Consider the following 7,224-nt stretch of genomic DNA (forward strand, 5'->3'; position numbering starts at 1 on the left):
GTCCATAGATTTAGGAACAGAGGTGAATAACTTGGCTGGGTGGTCAAGACAAAAAAGGATAAGAATTGGATTAGAGACAAAGTAGTCTGAGATAGAAGAGAATAAGACTGGATATACGGGTGTGGACAAAAAATCTGGAGATTTTTGAATTGAATTTAACACTCACAAGAAAAGTAACTAACATAAAAAAGTAACTAAACAACCACATAGACTGAAACTACCTAGTTGGCAGCTAGCTTCTTACATTGCAACCTACATCACAGTAAAGGTACAGTTATACAAATGAATTAGTGATGGGAACAGGGATAGAGGTGAGATTGGGGCATTGAAAACATAAGCTCTGATTTAGCAAGGCTGCTAATGCTGTTCCTAAGCATTAAGTCCTTTTAGCAGTCAACTTTAGTTTCCATTATGACGCTATCTCTGGAGAAGCTAACTTCAGTGAGCACCTTGTACCACAGAATGGCCAATGCCAGAGATTTACTGACAATTAAAAAATGTATATAATACATATTATATACTATTTTATGTATATCATATATTTATATTATATATAATATTTACAATACCTTATTGTATTATATATATAATTTTCTATGTATAATATAGAAAATATATAAACATTCTTATATATGAGTCATATATGTTCCTTAGTTCATTAGCTTAATTCTTTTTTTGCCTTTTACTGTAATTTTTTATTTAGAGAAAAAAAGCAAAACAAAAAAGATAGAAATAACACAGAATTAAAAAAACAGTAAGAAATCATTAGTTGATAAGTTGCATATTGTTATCTTTGAAGTAGTTGTTCAAGTTACAGAAAACAAATGGTGGACAATCAATGACAGTACAAACTATTCTGTTCCATGAACTAACAAAAACTTAGTATGACTATCTGTCTTGCACACTTAAACAAATATACAGCTATATCCTTTAGAGTACTTTCTCTTTCATTATTACAATATCTACTATACATTTTGGATCTTATTTCTTTCATTTTATTATTATAATTTTTTGTATTTTAGAGAGATAATATGATATTTACAAATGTGAATCTGATTTATTTCACTTATGAAGATAGCTTAGGTTGCCTCTATTTACCTATAAAAGCCTCAAGATCATCCTTTTTATAGCTGATAATATTCCATTGTATAAAAATACCATTAACTTAATTCTTTCCATGATTCTGGCTGCAAACAAAATTGGATGAGAGTTGAATCAGAATTCCCCATAAGGTCATATTGAATCTAACCATTGAATTTTATTCATTTCTCATCCAACTTGGCTTGCAACCAGAATTGTGCAAAAAATGAAGTTCGTGACCCAAGAGACCACTATATGAATATGAATATGGCATGGAGTTGCTTTGCTTGCCTTTAGAGGCTTAGCTTGAGCCACTATTTTAAGGTATATAAAATGTTTGCTGTAAGAACATGGAACTGCACTTCACATAAGAAAAACTTCCAGAAAAATGGACATGACCATGGGATGCCTACTCATATTACATGCTGCACTACTCAGAAACTGTGTAATCCAATAATGGGAGAGTCTTTTGAAGAAACATCCTGTTGAAGATACTACTGGAATGTCAGCACAGAGGTAATACCTTGTGAAGTTGGACTGCTGAACACTAAAACATCAAATTTTATATGGTCCTGGTAGGTAGAATACATTGGTCTAGGGATCAAAAGCTAGAAATAATATTGGGTCCAACTACCATTATTTTTACAAGTTCACTTAAGGAGTTTTGTTCTCAGTAACTGTGTTCTCAGGATTTAGAAATAATTGTTTTTCAAAGGGGAATACTTCCAGTAAGATACAAGCAGAATTCAGTTGAACAGTAAGCCATGGTTGACATCTTGTTTCAAGGAGACAAAGCATGGGTGGATATAAAGATTTTGGGATAAAGATCTTGGTTATGCTACCAGACAAGTCATGGAGATTAGCAAGTGTACCATTTTAGAGTGAGAGGAATTCAGAATGGAAGGCAGCTCAGCGTGATGATGTGTCAGTTTAAGTCCAAGGCTGCCAGTTTCCATAATTTGTTTCATTTACCTGCCTTCTCTAAGATTCCCCTAGGAAAAATGCTTCATTAAAATTCTGAAGTTGCTTCTAGAGCTTAAATGAAGTAGATCCAAATAATACAAGAGCTAGACTTTAATGTACACTGTGATGTATCACTAGCAGTGGTGGTGAGCCCATGGCTTATATGCCATGTGGAAAGCCTCTCTGTCAACATGCAAGACAAGTCACCCCAGCATCACTCAAGCAGCCACAAGCTCCATAACAGTGCACACAGGGCAGTGTTGGGGATTTGTGATAGATAAATGGGTTTGAGTGTGCAGTTTGGGCACTCAGTCTCTAAAATGTTCACATCAGTGCTGTACAGGAGGAACAAAGGGTTTACTTCCTCAGTTACTGGAAGGGCTCTCAACTAAAAGTCCACAGTCAGTAGTGTCTACTGCAAATCCTAAAAACGACTTGTTTTCCAGATGCCTCAACATTCCCATGAACAGGTTGAAAGAACTTTACCCAGTAACCATGTGCTCCAGTGTGTTGCATGTTTGTCCCTTGTCTTTTCTCCCTTGACTACCACCTCGTGGCATCTAAACACACCAGTGACATCTTATACTTTTTGCTAATATACTCCACCTTGATCCCCTATAAAGGCGCTCAACTATGAGTTCCTACCTTTTCTCTCAGCTCTCACAAGCCTATTTGAGCCCACTTCTGTGGCATTCTTTTTATATGGGCCCCTTGTGTGGTAAGTTATGTCTATCTCTTCTAAGGCATATAAATTTCATAAATCACTGCCATATTCATATACCTCTGTGTAGTATTGTTATTCCATGTTTTCACTATCAAACATATATATGAAACATATATAACCCCTCTGCCAAAATTTAAGTAAAGTTTTGTTTTGATTCATGACAGGGATGTGTTGTGAGAAATACATTGTTAGGCAGTTTCATCACCATGCAATTGCAGAGTGTACTTACACAAAGCTAGATGTTATACTCCTAGGTTATAGGCAATCACCTGTATTTCTTAGGCTACAAACCTATGTAGCATATTATGTACCGATTATGGTAGGCAGTTGTAATATAACTTTTAAGTACTTTTGTACCTAAACATACAAAATATATAGTAAAAATAAGACATAAAAGATGAAAAGTTGTGCACCCTGGAGGACATTTATTTTTTTTTCTTTTTTTTATTTTATTTAAGAGGAAGAAGAGAAAACACAAAACAAAACAAAGCGGTGTAAGGTTACACATAATACAGAACTACAAAAAAAAAACCAGTAAGAAATCACCTGTTAATAGATTACATATTATCATCTTGGAAATAGTTGCTCAAATCACAGTATCAAAGAATACAAAGTGGACATTCAAACAGAGAGACTGCAAACAGCTGTGTTCAATGATCCAAAAACATTAACATAGTCAGCTATTTAACACCCCTAAACACACTTGCTGTTATATCCGTTAGAGCTCTTTTTTTTTTCCTCCCTCTCTTTTTTACAACAAAATTTACACATTTTGGATTTTATTACTCCTTAGTTCTTATTACTTTTTTTGGGGGGGGGGAGAGAATAAAGTCAAATATGGCAAAACAAAGCTGTCAGTCAAAACCAAGGATAGACATAGCACATGATGTAGAACAGAGTACAAGGTTATTAACAATGGTTATCAACGTTGTCTCTTGTTTCCTTAAAAAGAATTGTCTATCTCATTAGATATTATAAAGTTGGACAAAACAGTAGAGAACAAGACCAATAAAACTTAGGCATTGTAAACATTACAGGACTTCCAAAGAAGACAATAGTCAAACCAGAATGGGCATCTTAGTGAATCTTATTGCCTTTAAAGTAGTTGCCTATACCCTCAAACTTGATACTATCGCACAGAATGGAACAGAGTCTAATCAGTTAAAACAAGACCGTGGGAGTATTACAGGACTTAAAAACAAGTTAATAGGAAATCAAAAAGAGTTACTATGATATATCCTAATTTTTAAAATTTTTCCCCTTAATTAAAATAAACATAAGAAATAACTAAATAATTTTTTTAAAGAATAGTAGTTACCATAGTGTCTGTCTTTTTCCTTGAAATATTTGGATAAAACTTCATATACTATAGCTTCAAATATTTCCATATCAAGAAGCCCAGAATAAAGTCTTTCTAATTAATAAGTGAAAATTTTATAAGGCTTCAAGGCCACATAATGGGGAATCATGATTACCACATATTTTTATATATTTGAATCATTACTTACATTAGGGAAACTATTCGGTATTCATACATGCGAGATTGATTTATTTCACTTATGAGTATGGTCTCAAGCTGCGCCCATTTATTGATAAATATCTCAATGTGATCCTTCTTTATAGCTGACTAATACTCCATTGTATAGAAATACCACAACTTTTTTATCCATTCCTCAGTTGATGGACACTTGGGTTGTTTCCAAGATCTGGCGATTACAAATTGTGCTGCTATAAACATAGGTGCACATATATCACTGTGGTATGATGCTTTCAGTTCTTCTGGGAATATGCCTAGAAGTGGAATAGCTGGAATAAATGGGATTTCCAATCCCAACTTTTTGAAAAATCTCCAGACAGACCTCCACAAAGGCTGCACCAGTCTACACTCCCACCAACAGTGCAGGAGAGTTCCTTTTTCCCCACAGCCTCTCCAGCATTTGTTGTTGGTTTTCTTGATCCTGGCCATTCTTTCAGGAGTGAGATGGTATCTCAGTGTGGTTTTAATTTGCATTTCTCTAATGACCAATGATGATGAGCATTTTTTCATGTATTTATTTGCCATTTGCATTTCTTCATCTGAGAATTGCGTATTCATCTCAGATGCCCATTTTTGGATTGGATCTTTGAATTTTGGAGGTCTGAGTTTTTTTAATTCTTTATATGTTTTAGACAAGAGTCCCTTGTCTGAGAGAGAGTTCACTAAAATCTTTTCCCAGTTTGTGGGTTTTCTTTTCACTATGCTGGAGATTTCTTTCGACATGCAGAAACTTTTTAATAAGAAGTGGTCCCAGTTATTGATTCTGGGAAGTATTTCCCGTGCGGTTTGAGTCCTGTTCATGAATTCTCTACCTACTCCTATGTCTCCAAGGTTTCTACCCAATTTGTCTTCCAATAGATTTAGTGTTTCTGTTTTAATATTCAGATCATTGACCCATTTAGATTTTAATTTAGTACATGGTGATAGACATGGGTCTAGCTTTAGTTTTCGGCCAATGGAGAGCCAGTTTTTCCAGCACCATTTATTAAAGAGACTGTCGTTCTTCCAGTGAACCTGCTTGGCTCCTTTATCAAAGATAAGGTGGTTGAGTGTGTTTGTAGTTGTGGTTGTATCTTCTAATCTATTCCATTGATCTTCAGCTCTGTTTTGATTCCAATACCATGTTGATTTTACTACTGTTGCTTTGTAGTATAATTTCAAGTCAGGGATTGTGATGCCTCCTGCTTTGTCTTTGCTGCTTAGAATTGCCTTTGCGATTCTAGGTCTCTTCTGGTTCCAGATGAAATTTAAGAGTGATTTCTCTAGATCTATAAGGTATGTTGATGGTATTTCTATTGGGATTGCATTGAATCTGTATAAGAGTTTTGGGAGAATGGCCATCTTCACAATGTTTGTTCTTCCTATCCATGAGCAAGGGATGTCTTTCCATTTTCTGAGATCATCTTCAATTTCCTTTTTCAGTGTATTATAGTTTTCACTGTATAAGTCTTTCACTTCTTTCGTAAGAGTAATTCCTAAATATTTCATTTTTTTGCTTGCTAATGTGAATAGTCCAGTTTCTCTTATTTCCCTCTCTGTGATTTTGTTGTTTGTGTATAGGAATGGTATTGATTTCTGAGTATTGATTTTGTATCAAGCCACATTACTGAATTTATTTATTGTATCTAAGAGTCTTTCAATGGAGTTTAGGGGGTCTTCTATGTAGAGTATCATGTCATCTGCAAACAATGATAACTTAACTTCTTCTTTTCCTATCTTTACCCCTTTTATTTCTCTTTCTTGCCTAATTGCTCTGGCTAGTACTTCCAGTACTATATTAAATAGGAGTGGTGATAAAGGACATCCTTGTCTTGTGCCTGATTTTAAAGTAAAGGCTTTCAATTTTTGGCCATTTAGTATGATGCTGGCTGTTGGTTTGTCATAAATGGCCTTTATTATATTGAGGTAAAGACCATCTATTCCAATTTTCTGTAAAGTTTTTATCATGAATAAATGTTGGACCTTATCGAATGCTTTTTCTGCATCTATAGAAATGATCATGTGATTCTTATTTTTGGCTTTATTGATATGGTGGATTACATTTATTGATTTGTGTATGTTGAACCATCCTTGCATTCCTGGGATGAATCCCACTTGGTCCATGGTGTATAATCTTCTTGATGATTTGCTGGATCCTATTTGCCAATATTTTATTGAGGATTTTTGCATCTGTGTTCATTAGGGAGATTGGTCTGTAGTTCTCTTTTTTAGTTGGGTCTTTCTCAGGTTTTGGTACTAGAATAATATTTGCTTCCAGGAATGACTTAGGAAGGATTGCTTCCCTTTCAATTTCATTGAATAGTTTGAGGAGTGTCGGCATTAGGTCTTCTTTGTATTTCTTGTAGAATTCTGCAGTGAATCCATCTGGGCCTGGGCTCTTCTTGGTGGGTAAGGACTTAATTACATTTTCAATTTCAGTAACAGAGATTGGGCTATTCAACAGTTTTACATCCTCTTGATCTAGCTTTGGCACTTCATATGCTTCTAAGAATCTGTCTATTTCTTCTGTGTTATCAAACTTTTGAGAGTAGAGGTTTTCGAAATAGGTGTTGATGATCTTCTGTATTTCTATTGGGTCTGTAGTGATTTCTCCTTTTTCATTTCTTATTGCATGAATTTGAGCTTTTTCTTCCCTTTTTTAAATAAGGTTGGCTAGGGGCTTATCGATTTTATTTATTCTTTCAAAGAACCAACTCTTTGATTCGTTGATTCTTTGGATTGTTTTCTTAGTCTCTATTGCATTGATTTCTGCTCTGATTTTTATAATTTCCTCTGTTCTTTTGGCTTTGGGCTTGACTTGCTCTTCTTTTTCTAGCTGTTTGAGGTGTAGCATCAAGTTATTTCTTTGTATTCATTCTGTTTTCCTGATGTGGGAACTCAGTGCAATAAATTTTTCTCTCAGGACGGCTTTCATTGCATC

The sequence above is a fragment of the Cavia porcellus genome, unplaced genomic scaffold, assembly GCF_034190915.1.
Source record: "Cavia porcellus strain 051 isolate PalLab524CR breed Dunkin Hartley unplaced genomic scaffold, mCavPor4.1 scaffold_2, whole genome shotgun sequence".
NCBI classification, from domain to species: domain Eukaryota; kingdom Metazoa; phylum Chordata; class Mammalia; order Rodentia; family Caviidae; genus Cavia; species Cavia porcellus.